Source organism: Pongo abelii, chromosome 11, assembly GCF_028885655.2.
Source record: "Pongo abelii isolate AG06213 chromosome 11, NHGRI_mPonAbe1-v2.0_pri, whole genome shotgun sequence".
NCBI lineage: Eukaryota > Metazoa > Chordata > Mammalia > Primates > Hominidae > Pongo > Pongo abelii.
In genome coordinates, this window is record NC_071996.2 from 16,636,157 (window position 1) to 16,651,616 (window position 15,460).

Sequence of the window (15,460 nt, forward strand, 5' to 3'; positions counted from 1 at the left end):
AAACAGACAATCTAAGTTCACATGTCAGGGAACTGGAGAAGCAGGAACAAGCCAAACCCAATCCCAGCAAACAAAGGAAATAACCAAGATCAGAGCAGAACTAAATGAAATTGACACAACAACAACAACAACAAATACAAAATATAAATTTAAAAAAAGTTGGTTATTTGAAAAGATAAATAAAATTGATAGACCATTAGCAAGATTAACCAAGAAAAGAAGAGAGAAAATCCAAATAACCTCACTAAGAAATAAAACAGGGGATATTACAACTGACACCACTGAAATATTAAAGATTATTCAAGGGTACTATGAACACCTTTTGGCACATAAACTAGAAAACCTAGAAGAGTTGGATAAATTCCTGGAAAACTACAACCCTCCTAGCTTAAATCAGGAAGAATTAGGTATCCCAAGCAGACCAATAAAGCAAGCAGCAAGATTGAAATGGTAATTTTAAAATTACCAACAAAAAAGCCGAGGACCAGACACATTCACAGCAGAATTCTACCAGACAGTCAAAGAATGTCTTCTTTCATTCAAAGAAGAAATGATACCAATCCTTTCACACTGTTCCACAAGACAGAGAAAGAAGAAACCCTACCTGATTCATTCTATGAAGCCAGCATCACCCTAATACCAAAACCATGAAAGGACATAACCAAAAAAGAAAACTACAGACCAATATCCTTGATGAACGCAGATGCCAAAATCCTTAACAAAATACTATCTAACTGAATCCGACAACATATCAAAAAGATAATCCACCATGATCAAGTGGGTTTCATACCAGTGATACAGGAATGGTTTAACATATGCAAGTCAATAAATGTGATACACCAAATAAACAGAATTAAAAAAAACTCACATGATTATATCAACAGATGCAGAAAAAGCATTCGACAAAATCTAACATTGCTTTATGATTAAAGCTCTCAGCAAAATAGGCATACAAGGGACATACCTTAATGTAATAAAAGCCATCTATGACAAACCCACAGCCAACATAATACTGAATGGGGAAAAGGTGAAAGCATTCCCTTTGAGAACTGGAACAAGACGAGGAGCCTACTCTCACCACTCCTCTTCAACATAGTATACTGGAAGTCCTAGCCAGAGCAATCAGACAAAATAAGGAAATAGAGGAAATCCAAATTGGTAAAGAGGAAGTCAAACTGTCACTGGTTGCTGACGATATGATCTTTCGCCTTGAAAACCCTACAGACTCCTCTAGAAAGGTCCTAGAACTGATGAAAGAATTCAGCAAAGTTTCCAGATACAAGATTAATGGACACAAATCAGTAGCTCTTCTATACATCAACAGCTACCAAGCAGAGAATCACATCAAGAACTCAACCCCTTTTACAATAGCTGCAAAAAACAAACAAAAAACCCCACAAAACTTAGGAATATACCTAGCAAAGGCATCAAAAGACCTCTACAGTGAAAATTACAAAACACTGCTGAAAGAAATCATAGATGGAGCCAAGCATGGTGGCGCATGCCTATAATCCCAGCTACTCGGGAAGCTGAGGCAGGAGAATCGCTTCAACCTGAGAGGCAGAAGTTGTAGTGAGCTGAGATCACACCATTGCACTCCTACCTCAGCGACAAGAGCGAAACTCCCTCTGGGGAAAAAAAAAAGAAAGAAAAGAAATCATAGATGAAACAAACAAATGGAAACATATCCCCATGCTCATGGATGGGTAGAACCAATATTGTGAAAACTACCATTCTGTTAAAGGTAATCTACGAATTCAATGCAATCCCCATCTGAATACCACCATCGTTCTTCACAGAATTACAAAAACAATTCTAAAATTAATATGGAACCAAAAGAGAGCCATGTAGACAAACCAAGGCTAAGCAAAAAGAACAAACCTGGAGGCATCACACTACTTGATTTCAAACTGTACAATAAGGTCATAGTTACCAAAACAACATGGTACTGGTTTAAAAATAGGCACATAGACCAATGGAACAGAAGAGAGAACCCAGAAATTAACCCAAATACTTACAGCCAACTGATCTTGGACAAAGTAAACAAAAACATAAAAGTGGGGAAAGGACACCCTTTTCAACACATGATGTTGGCAAAATTGGCGAGCCACATGTAGAGGAATAAAACTGGATTCTCATCTCTCACCTTATACAAAAATCTACTCAAGATGGATTAAGAACTTAAACCTAATTCCTGAACTATAAAAATTCTAGAAGATAACACTGGATAAACCCTTCTAGACATTGGCATAGGCAAGGATTTCATGACCAAGAACACAAATGCAAATGCAATAAAAACAAAGATAAATAGCTGGGACTTAATTAAACTGAAGAGCTTTTGCACGATAAAGGGAACAGTCAGCACAGTAAATAGACAACCCACAGAGTGGGACCCCTGACCCTGACCCTGACCCCTAACCCCTGACCCTGACCCCTAACCCCTGACCCTGACCCCTAACCCCTACCCCTTAACCCTAACCCCTAACCCAAAACCCTAACCCTAACTCTCACCCTCACCCTAACCCAACCCTAATCCCTAACCCCTAAACTCTCTTAACCCCTAACTCTAAACGTTGACTCCTAACCCCTAACTCTGACCCCAACCCCTATCTCCAACCCCGAACCCTAAACTTAACCTCTAACCCCTAACCCTAACAGCAACCTTAACCCTAGGTTCGTTACTACGTTTGTATTGACTATGTCAATGTTGATTATTATGATCGCGTCTTAGGACTGCACGGCAGTGAGGGGATTGTGGATCTTATATTAATATTTTTCTATTGAGGCAGTGCATTAGCATTACACATGCTCGTTACATGAGCAATGGGGGTGTCATGTCTGCATTAGGAGTGCTGCATTTGTCTTCCGAGGCTGCGGTGTGGATCTCGCACTGCGGCCGCCTCGCCTTGGCTGAGGAGAACCTTGGTTGGCAGGATTCAGAGGGGCTTTTGGTTTCCCGTGTTCCACACTGAACCCTTCTAACTGGTCTCTGACCCTGATTATTCAGGGCTGCAAACAGGAAGGATTTTATTCACCGTCGATGCGGCCCCGAGTTGTCCCAAAGCGAGGCAGTGCCCCCAAGGTCTGTGCTGAGGAGAACCCTGCTCTGCCTTCGCGGTGTCCCCCAGGTCTGGGCTGAGCAGAATGCAGTTCCGCCCTCGCGGTGCCCCCGGCCCACCTGCCCACCTGCCCGGATCTGTGCCGAGGAGAACACTGCTCCCCCTTCGCTGTATCTCTGAAGTCTGTGCAGAGGGGAACTCAGCTCCGCCCTCGTGATGCTCTCTGGGTCTGTGCTGAGGGGAACGCAGCTCCGCCCTGGCAAAGGTACAGCGCTGAGGGAGGCTCGGAGAGGCGTACAGCGTCGGCGCAGGCGCAGAGAGTAGGCAAAAATACCACCAGAGAGAATAATTCTGGTTTGGAAAATCCCTTCTCAACTACACAGTGATCATGGGACTCATTTTACTGGACAAGTTGTTCAATCCATTTGCAAAATCTTGCCCATAATACAAGATTTCCTTTGTGCCTATCATCCCCAATTCTGTGGGTTGACAGAAGGGACAAACGACACAATAAAAACTCAATTAGCTAAGTTAACAGAGGCTTTTAAGCTCTCTTGGCTAAAAGTCCTCCCACTGGTCTTGCTTAACCTTAGATCCACTCTGTTTGCAAAATATTATTTATCACCTTAGGAAATCAAAACAGGAAGACCTATGAGGCTGGACAAGGGCTTACATGAGCCAGCTTTACCCGAGGGAAAAAATATTGCATTATAGCCAAGGATTTCTTAAAACTTAAGAAAACACAAAGTTGTTAACAGAACCTTTCCACAATGAGCTCCTGGGAGCCAAGGACTCCAAGGATCTCAGATCACACCCAGTTGACTTTGTGTACTGGAAAGACATCAACTGAAAGACTTCCTATAGCCTCGCTGGAAAGGACCTTACCAGGTATTTGCAACTAACTCTTTTGCTGCAAAACTAACGGGAGTTGCTTCTTGGATTTACATCTCACACCTATCATGGGCACCCAACCACATTTCTGACTACACCTGGACTTCTGAACCGCTCTCTGACACCCACTTGTGATTTTAGAAAACAGCTGAGGTTCAGCCGGTCTCCAGAGCAACAACCAAAGCAGACATTCTTCCAGAGAATTCATGCCTGTCCTCATGAACCCTATAATAACTCTCATGCTTGCTTTCCTTGCTATAGAATATTTTGTTGAAAACCCCGAATGTTTAACCAAGACCCCTGAGAGGTTATTTGAGATCTGTGGAATCTCCCTTGGTATATCTTTCTAAATGGGTGTGGTTATTAATTCCCTTGTTAAAAAGCAGAAAATATTGTTTTACCTGATCACTGTCATTCCCGTAATCTCTTTCATCTGCATATCTCATACTCCTTTTCTCTTCAAACCTAAAGACTTCTCCCAGTTCCCTGCAAACCTCACCAATTTTCCTGCAGATAGAGCTCACATTTTTTTTTGTATGGCATCTATCAGGATGAAAGAAAGGCTACTAAATGGAACAGTTCAACCCTAAACTCCCTGAGGGCCATCCCTTTTCAAGGTGTCTCTATTATAAGGTTCTTACCAAATATAATGCCCTGCAGGAATATTTACTTAACAAAGACAGAACATCATATAACAACAGATATTGGTGATGACAAGCTTAGACAATTGCCTGGGTATGACGGAAGAAACTTAGATGCCTTCTGTGTAAACTGCTGCAGCATAGCCTGACCAAATGAACACCAGCCCTGTGCCTGTGGCTGGATGCCCTATCTAACACCAGACACAGTGGCACTGCCCTTAAAGTACTATTATGGGAGTCAGTTGGTGGTTAGAAGTCTCTGACAGTACAAATTCGACCCTAATGCCAGGGCACCTCTAGTAGGCACCTCTGGTAATTACCCAGACAAGGGCATACTTAGATGTAATCTCCACTCTCCTGACAGTCATTTGGGATACCCTATGATTCTGGGTTGACTTCATTTATTCAAATTACACTGATGCCATCAGGATACAATAGCAACAGCATTCCTGGTGGATACCTCAAACTTGGCCATCCAAAAGGCTAAAACGTGACATCATTGAATGAATTGGAGCTGTGCTAAGTATACTTGGACAAGCTTAATTTGTGGCTAATGAAGGGAGGTATTACTTTGAGAAAAATTCCCTTTCAAAAATAGCCCACATGGGGGGAATGCTTTTCCAAGAAGAGGGAAAGAGACAGGAAGCTGCCCTGAAAGATGATGCAGCAATCATCAAATGGATAGAAGAAACCAGACAAATCATGACAACATACCTCCAAACCCAAAGTTGGGAATGGGTGTGTGCTCTCACCCAACAAGTTTTCACATCCGTGTTGTTACAAATGGAATCTGAGGTGGCTATAAGAGATGGCTTGCAGTCCTCATTGCTGAGGCACTGTACAAACACCCACAGAAGGTATATGGTCCCAAAAATTTATATGAGTTTTAGATGGTAAATGTGACCTCAGACCACTATTCTTAAAGAACAGGCCTCAAAGTTGGATGAGGCAGGCATTGAGACCATTGTAAATAATATAAGGATACTCCTATGGGAAGCTGGTGGGCTGTTTTGGCTAAGAAAAACACATGGTGTCCTATTTCCCTCTGAGTTTGTGAGAATAGAAAAGGAGAATGGTTATGACTTCAAACCACTTGGAACCCCAATTTCTCCCAAATTTGGCTTCTAATGTCCACCGTGATGGGACATGATATTTGGCATTTGAGAAAGGGATGTTTTTGTTGTGAGGGATGACAAAATGACACTAGAGTTATATGGCTCCTCATATATGAAACCTCTTGTTCTCTCCCAAATACCAATAGATGGTGCAACAAAAGAGAGGTGGGAAAAATAGATTTGTCAACTGTAAACAAGTCCTATGACAATTTAGACATTGAAGATCATATACTTCTTGAATGTGATTTATATCCTGATATAATTTGGATATTTATTCCTGTCCAAATCTCATGTTGAAATATAATCCTCAGTGTTGGAGGTGGGGTCTGGTGGGAGGTGCTTTGGTCATGGGGACAGATCTCTCATGAATCGGTCCTGTCCTTGCAATAGTGAGTGAGTACTTGTGAGATCTGGTTGTTTTAGGGTATGGCACCTCCCTCCCACTCTCTTTTGCTCCCTCTTTTGCTTGTAATGTGCAAGCTTCTGCCTCACCTTCTGTAATGAGTAAAAACTCCCTGAGGCCTCCCCAAAAGCCGAGCAGATACCAGCACCACATTTGTACAGCCTGTAGAATTGTGAACCAATTAAACATTTTTTTCTTTATAAATTACCCAGCCTCAGGTATTTCTATATAGCAATAAAAGAATGGCCTGACACAGAAAATTGGTACTGAAGAGTGGTGTTTTGCTATAAAGATACATGAAAATGTGGAAGTGACTTTGAAAGTGAGTAACAGGCAGAGATTGGAAGAGTTTGGAGGACTCAGAAGACAGAAAGATGAGGAAAAGTTTGAAATTTCTTAGAGACTGGTTAAATGGCTGCATTCTGTTCATGCCCTAGGAATTTGTGGGAGTTCAAACTTAAGAATGATGATTTAGGGTGTCTGATGGAAGAAATTTTTAAGCAGGGAAGCATTCAAGGTGTGGCCTTGCTGCTTCTATACTCAGATCCAGGAGCAAAGAAATGACTTAAAGTTGGAATTTATGTTTAAACAGGAAGCAGACCAGAAAAATTTGGAAAATTTGCAGTCTGGCCATGTGACAAAGAAAGAAAAAGCTTTTTCCAGGAGAAGAATTCGAGCAGGCTGTGGAGAAAACACTTGCTGGAGAGAGTTGCATAATTAAAACAAAAGCCAGATGCTGATAGCCAAGACAATGGGGAAAAGGCCTTGCATGTATTCCAGAGATCTCCATGGCAGTCCATCAAGTCACAGACCTTGAGGCCTAAGAGGAAAGAATGCTTTTGAGGGCCAGGACTTTACTGTTCTGCACAACCTCAGGACACTGCTCCCCACATCCTGGCCACTTCAGTGGCAGTCTCAACTCAGAAGACCCCCGATACAGCTCAGGCTACTGCTTCAGAGGGTGCAAGCTATAAGCCTCAGCAACTTCCACGTGGTGTTAAGCCGATGGGCGTGCAGAGTGCAAGAGTGATGGCTTGGCATTCTCTGCCTATATTTCAGAGGACTTATGAGAAAGCCTGGGTGTCCAGGCAGAAGCCTGTTGCAGGGGTGGAGCCATCACAGAGAACCTCTCCTAGGGCAGTGCCAAGGGGAAATGTGGTGTTGGACCCCCACACAGAGTCTTCAATGGGGTACTTTCTAGAGGAGCTGTAAGAAGGACCATCATCTTCCAGATTCCAGAACAGTGGATCCACTGGCATCTTGCACTCTGTGCCTGGAAAAATTGTAGGCACTTAACCCCAACCCCTGAAAGCAGCTGTGGGGGCTGTACCCTGCAGAAATGCAGGGACAGAATTTGCCCAAGACCTTGGGAGCCTACCCCCTGCACCAGTGTACCCTGGATGTGGGACACATAGTCAAAGGAGATTATTTTTGAGCTTTAAGATTTAACAACTGCCCTGGTAGGTTTCAAACTCATGTGGGGCCTGTAACCTCTTTCTTTTGGCCAATTTACCCCTTTGGGGATGGGAAAGTTTACCCAACACCTGTACCCCAATTGTGTCTTGAAGTAAATAACTTGTTTTTGATTTTACAGGCTCATAGGTGGAAGAGACTTGCCTTGCCTCAGATGAGAACTTGGACTTGGGACTTTTGAGTTAATGCTGGAATGAGTTAAGGCTTTGGAGGACTATTGGGAAGGCATGATGGTATTTTGCAATGTGAGAAAAACATGAGATTTGGGGCTCATCCTGGGGTGGAATGATATAGTTTGGATGTTTGTCCCTGCCAAATCTCATGCAATTTTAATTCCCAATGCTAGAGGTGGGACCTAGTGGGAGGCATTTGGGCCAGGGGGACAGATACCTCATGGCTTGGTGCTATCCTTGCAATAGTGAGTGAGTACTCATGAGATCTTGCTGTTTAAGGATGTTGCATCTCCCCCACAACTCTCTCTCTCTTGCTTCTGCTTTGCCATGTGATGTGCAAGCTCCCACTTTTTACCTTTTGCCAAGAGGAAAGGCTCCCTGAGGCCTCCCCAGAAGCTGAATGGATGTTAGCAACATGCTTGTACAGCTTGCATTAAAGCTTGTGAACCCATTAAACAAATTTTCTTTATATTTACCCAGTCTAAGGTATTTCTTTATAGCAAGGCAAGAATGGCCTAACACATATCATCCTGATATAGTTTGAATATCTGTCCCTGCCCAAATCTCATGTTGAAATGTGATGTGTAGTTTTGGAGGTGGGGCCTAGTGGGAGGTGTTTGGATCTTGGGGGCAATTCCTCATGAATGGCCTGGGCCATCCCCTTGGTGATGAGTGAGCTCTTACTCTGAGTTCTCATGAGATCTGGACATTTACAGGTATGTGGCACCCCTACACCTGTCAAAAAAATAAGCTTGCTCCTCCTTTCACCACGTGACATGCCTGCTCCTCCTTTGCCTTCTGCCACAATTGTGAGCTTTCTGAGACCTCCCCAGAAACGAATGCCAGCATTATGCTTTCTATACAGCCTGCAGAACCATGAGCCAATTAAGTCTTTTTTTCTTTTTCTTTTTCTTTCTTTCTCTCTGTCTTTCTTTCTTTCTTCTTTTTTGGTGGAGTCTCCCTCTGTTGCCTGGGCTGGAGTGCAGTAAGTGGTATGATCTTGGCTCACTGAAACCTCCACCTCCCAGGTTCAAGTGATTCTCCTGCCTCTGCCTCCCAAGTAGCTTGGGATTACAGGCACGTGCCACCACACCCAGATAACTTTTTGTATTTTTAATAGAGATGGGGTTTCACCATGTTAGCCAGGCTAGTCTTAAACTCCTGACCTCATGATTCACCTGCTTCAGCCTCCCAAAGTGCTGGGATTACAGCCTCTTTTCGTATACATTACCCAATCTCATGGAGTTTCTTTATAGCAGGGTAAGGATGGCCTATTACACCCCCTCAGGATATTATCCTTATTGAGACCAGTTGGCCAGAAGAGAAATTAAATTTACTGCACTCTGATTTGGTGTTGGTCCTACAATCATCAAATAAGATTTATCATAAACTTCAAAAGTCTATTGACAAGGAAGCTATGCATGTTGTAAGTTTGATTAAAGAATATGATGATGCATGTGGGGACTTTTTTGGCTGGTTGTGTTGTTTACTGTCCTTTGATTCTATCTATAACTTTCTTTTATGCCCAGTCTTCACTATTTTTATACATGTATTGCTATTTTATCATTATATGTCTCTTGTCAATGCCATGCCTATTGTAGGAAGAGAAAAAGATGCAATCAAAGACCCAGATCATAATAAATTGCAGGATAGATCTGATCCAGGATGGCTTTTCAGACTGAACCCTAGGCCTTACTCCCTCTCACCACTGAAATAATTGTCTATTAAATCATGTCAGATTGTGTCTTTCTTCTATGATCTGAACTCACTAATACTGAAACTATCATCCTCAATGACTGATGATCAAATAAACAACAATGGGAATGAGACTTCCTAGCATTGTGGGACTCCCTGCTGGTTGTTGGCCTTCACATACATTCCATAAAATGATCTTTGGTCAATAGTGGGGACTGAGGCCTCAACTCTGACCTTTTATTCTCTTGCCCAAAATCCTGTCTAAGGGGCCTGGAGATTCACACTCTACAAACCATAAAATCTCATGATTTTTTTTTCAATTAACCTGGTATAATGTGGCTTATTTTCCAACCTGACCCTGTGATAGCATCACATAACAGATGGCAGACCCCCTTATCTTAACTCAAGTGTTCCTTTCTACTGACTTCATGTCTTTACTCAATAGTTTAATTCTCTTGACCAACTGTCAACTAAAGAATTCCTAAAACTCACCTATGACTTGTAAGCCCCCACGTTGAGAAGTCTTGCCTTTTCAGGATGAACCAATGTATACCTTCCACTTATTGATTTACAATTTAATTTGCAATTTGTGTCTCCATGAAATGTATAAAATCAAATTGTAAGCTGACCATCTTGGGCTCACTCTCTCAGGAGCTCTTAAGACTGTGTAACCCTAGGCCATGGTCACTCACATTGGCTTAGAATAAAGCTATCTAAATACTTTGGCAGAATTTGGTTTTTCCATCATCACAACTGAAAAAACTTGACCTTCACAAAACCACTTTTCTGTTTAGCAGAAATTTCCCAGGGCTACAAAGGCTTAACTGTATGAGCTGCAAATCAAGCCAAAATGTTACCAGAGGTGAAGAGATGGGGATGGCCATCAGGTCTGGGGATGGACCTCCCTGGAGCTGGGCATTCAAGAGGATGAGTGCAGCAGAAGGCGTATCCAGGGAGGTCTGGTCTGCTGATTTTTCTAGGCATAAAGCAAATTTATTTTTTAAATTAAAATAAAAATGCATGCACTTTCAAATGTACTTAGTGCAACATATTGAACTTAAATTCCAGATTTCCTGGAATTACTTGTGTCTTGAGCTAAAGGCTGTATTTGGTATAACAGGGAAGGAAAGAAATTATTTTTCCACAAAATTAGTTTAAAAACACATATAATTAAACAAAATAAAAATATTATCCCATCTTTTAAAGAACATTTACTAATTCACAGATATTACCCAAAGTTTAGAAAATCACCTAAGAACAATTGTTTAAAAATTATTTAGGGAAAATGAAGCAAAATTGTTGTTACAATCTGAGATTTTTACAACCAGTGCACTCCTGTTCCTCAGCTGAATGTCCCCTACATTCTGAATGTCTGCAGTAGAATTGAATTGGGGAGCAGTTAGGTTCCAGGGACATATTCACTCCTGTTTTGTTCTCTCCCCAATCTCAGCCTTTCGGTGACTGTTTGGGCAAAGCCTCCCTTGTGGTAGAAGATGCCTCACTTCTGGGGAAAGGAGGCTCCTCATCTCAGAGACAAGAAGCAGCACCCACTGGTTCCTGCTCCAAAAGCCATTAACATTATAAACTGGCCAGGTGCGGTGGCTCAAACCTGTAATCCCAGCACCGTTTGGGAGGTTGAGGCAGAAGGATTGCTTGAGCCCAGGAGTTTGAGAACAGCCTGGGCAACAAAGTGAGACCCAATCTCTACAAAAACTAGAGAAAAGATAGCTGGGTTTGGTGGCACTCACCTGTACTAAGGAGGCTGGGCTGGGAGGATCACTTGAGCCCAGGTGTTTGAGGCTGCAGTGAGCCAAGATCACGCTTCTGCACTTGAGCTTGGGTGACAGAGTAACACCCTATCTCAAAAAATAAATTATAAACTGATTCACAATAACTTTGGTTTTGTCACTAATATGCTGAATAGTTTTGTTACAACTAATATGCAAAATGCAAACTGGCTATCACTACCATTCTGATAATGGAATTAGCTGTCTTACATACCTGATGACCTAATGCTTAACCTAATCTTCCTCTTTCCCACTTTGATTTGGAAACTTGTTACAATAGAGTTCTTTACCTCAAAGTCTTAAGGAATTCAAGACAAGACTAGAATATGTTAAGATACCACAAAAACAAAAAATATACATAGTAAGAGCTTTCATGAGTAAGCAAATTTTATACATATAAAAATAATTTACATGCAAATGACCAAGAGGAAAGGTTAAGTGACTCTGGTGTAAATAATTAGTTTTCTGATTCTGCCAGAGCTTATTAAGAAAAATTCATTTTGGCAAAATTATATAGATTTAAAGAAGTAACAAGTGGGTTTCTCTAAAGCACAGTTTGGCTTTTTACTAGAATATCAAGTCACCTTTTTTGGGTGAGGAGAGTAAAATGGGAGTGGGCAGCTAGTGAAAATAAACATTTAAAATTACTTAAAACTTCAACAAATGGGATCTGTATTTAAATCTGTTTTGGCCTATCTTCTGTTTGTTTTTTCTAATCCCAACAATGCAAACCTCAGCCACCATCAAGGGCAATCTCAGACTGGAAGTTCCTGCCTAGGGTGAGGTTCTAGCAAGACTTACAAGCAGAGCTCAGGGAAAAGTCTGCATGGGAAAACAGAGCCAGACTTAGAAGGCATTGCTGATGAATCCCATTTTCTTATTACAGAAGAGCTAGCAAAAACTGCAATATGATGTGTGAAGTTAGTGTAATCTTATGGAAATTATACCAAGTCACAACATGAGGCATGAGATACCTCAGATGTTGTTCCCTCTAAATCTCATGTTGAATTGTGGTATCCCCAATGTTGGTGGTAGGTCTGGAGGGAGGTGATTGGATCATGAGGGTGGATTTCTCAGGAATGGTTTAGCATCATCTCCCTGGTGCTGTCCTTGTGATAGTGAGTGAATTCTTGCAAGACCTATTTGTTTAAAAGTGTGTGGTGCTTCCCCTGCCTTGCCAAGTGATGTGCCTGCCTGCTCCTTCTTCATCTTCTGCCATGAATAAAAGCCTCCTGAGGCCTCACCAGAAGCTAGGCAGATGCCAGAACCATGCTTGTACAGCCTGCAGCTATACAAACCTCTTTTCCAACCTCTCTTCTTTATAAATTACCCAGTCTCAGGTATTTCTTTATAGCAATGCAAGAATGGCCAAATACAGAAAATTGGTACTGAGACATGAGGCATTGCTATAAAGATACTTGAAAATGTGGAAGTGACTTTGGAAGTAGGTAATGGGCAGGAGTTGGAAGAGTTCAGAGGGCTCAGAATACAGGAAGATGAAGGAAAGTTCTGAATTTCTTAGACACTAGTTAAATGGTTGTGACCAAAATGCTGATAGTGATATGGACAGTGAAAGATAGGCTGATGCGGTCTCAGATGGAAATGAGGAACTTACTGGGACTTGGAATAAAGGTCATGCCTATTATGCCTTTGCAAAGAACTTGGCTGCAGTCTGTTCATTTACTAGGGATCTGAGGAAGTTTGAACACTCAGATGCAGGAGCAAAAAATGACTTAAAGTTGGAATTTACAATTAAATGGGAAGCAGACCATACAAGTATAGAAAATTTGCAGCCTGCCCATTGGCAAAGGAAGATAAAGCATTTTCAGGGGAAGAATCTAAACAGGCTGTGGAGCAACCACTTATTAGAGATATTTGCATAACTGAAAAAAAGCCAGGTGCTGATAGCCAAGACAATTTAAAAAAGACCTTGAAGGCATTTCAGAAATCTTTGCAGTAGCTCATCCCAGCACAGACCTAGAGGTCTAGGATAAAAGAATGGTTTCTTATGTAGTGGGATTTTAAAAATTTATTTATTTACTAATTTATTTATTTATTTATTTATTTATTTATTTATTTATTTTGAGATGGAGTCTCACTCTGTCACCCAGGCTGGAGTGCAGTGGCACAATCTCAGCTCACTGCAAGCTCTACCTCCCGGTTTCATGCCATTCTCCTGCCTCAGCCTCCCAAGTAGTTGGGACTACAGATGCCTGCCACCATGCCTGGCTAATTTTTTGTATTTTTAGTAGAGACTGGTTTCACTGTCTTAGCAAGGATGGTCTCAGTCTCCTGACCTCGTGATCTGCCCACCTTAGCCTCCCAAAGTGCTGGGAATACAGACGTGAGCCACCATGCCCAGGCTGTAGCAGGACTTTTTAAGGAATCAGAGACTGATGGGGTTGAGGAGGATATTTATTATTTAGGTGCACTGGCCCAGTCGGATTAACATCCAAAGGACTGAGTCCTGAACAAAGACTGAAGTTACCTTTTACGCATTTTGTGGGGTGGTAGGGAGTGCGGAGATCTGAGCAGGGGGAAGCATATTACAGAAGTGAGAAACAAAGACAATTATTCAATTAATTGAGACATGCATTATATCATTTCTTACTTTTCAAGGAAAAACATGTTTTATGACTTGAGTTTAACTGTCTAGTGACCTTGCAACTGCACAGCTAGAGAAACAGGGTGTTCACAATGCCTGGGAAAGGAGGAGAGATGAGGCTTACTGAATTGGGTTTTCTTACATACAACTGAGTTTCTGCTTACACATTCTTTAATTTCTTTTAATTCCTGTTCCACTTGGACCATGGCCAAGGCACCACTGCCCTGTACCACCCCCAGGAGGGTGTTCCTTGCATCCTGGCCCTTCTAGCTCCAGCCTTGGTTCAAAGGGCTCCAGATAGAGCTCAGTCCATGGCTTCAGATGGTGCAAACTATAAGCCTTGGTGGCTTCCATGTGGTGTTAAGCCTGCAGGTGAGCAAAGTGCAAGAGCAAAGGAGGCTTGGCATTCTCTGCCTAAATTTCAGAGGATGTATGAGAAAGGCTAGATGCCCAGGGAGAAGCCTATGCACGGCTGGAGCCCTCAAAGAGGACCTCTTCTAGGACAATGCCAAGTGGAAATGTGGGGTTGGAGACCCCACAAGGGGTCCTGAATTGGTGGGAGCTGTCTAGTGGAACTGTGGGAGGGGGGCTGCTGCCCTCCAGGTCCCAGAATGATAGAGCCACCAGCAACTCATGTCTTCAGTGTAGAAAAGCTGTGGGAGCAGACCTGCCCAAGGCCTTGGGAGCCCACCCTATGCATCCTGGGAATACTCTATGTTCCCAGGATGTGGGACATGGTTTCAAAGGAGATTATTATGGAACTTTGAGATTCAATGACTGCCCTGCTGGGATTTGAACTTGTGTGGGGCCTGTAGCCCCTTTCTTTTAGCCAACTTCTCTCTTTTGTAATGGGAATGTTTACCCAATGCCTGTACCCAAGTTTTATCTTAGAAGTAAATAACTTGTTTTGATTTTACAGGTTCGTCTGTGGAAGGGATTTGCCTTGTCTCAGAAGAAAGTGCACTTTCAAGTGATGCCAAAACAGGTTGAGACTTTTGGGGGACTATTGAGAAGGGATGATTGTATTTTGCAATGTGAGAAGAACATGAGATTTGAAGGGCCAGGGATGGAATGAGATAGTTGGGATGTTGTACCCTTTAAGTCTCATGTTGAATTGTAATTCCCAGTGTTGGAGTTGGGGTCTGGTGGGAGGTGATGGGGTCATGAGGGCTGATTTCTCATGTTTAGCACCATCCTCTTGGCACTGTCCTTCCAAGAGTGAGTGAGTTCTCATGACATCTGGCTGTTTAAAAGTGTGTGGCACCTCTCCCTACTTGTTCCTGCTCTGGCCATGTGACATACCTTCTTTTGCTTCACCTTCTGCCATGTGTAAAAGCTCCCTGAGGACTCTTCTTGAAGACAAGCAACTGCCAATGCAAAGCTTCCTGTACAGCCTGCAGAACTGTGAGTCAAGTCAACCTTTTCTTCTGTATAAATTACGTAGTGCTTAGGTATACCTTTATAGTAATGCAAGAATGTCATAATACAAGGCATAATGGTTTGCATTTTAAAAATGAAAATTAAATTTATGTAATTTATCATGAAAAGATGAAATGAGTTAATAATGAGGAATATCTACGTGTTGTCTTAGAGGTGCTGACAATCTGTCAAGGAATTA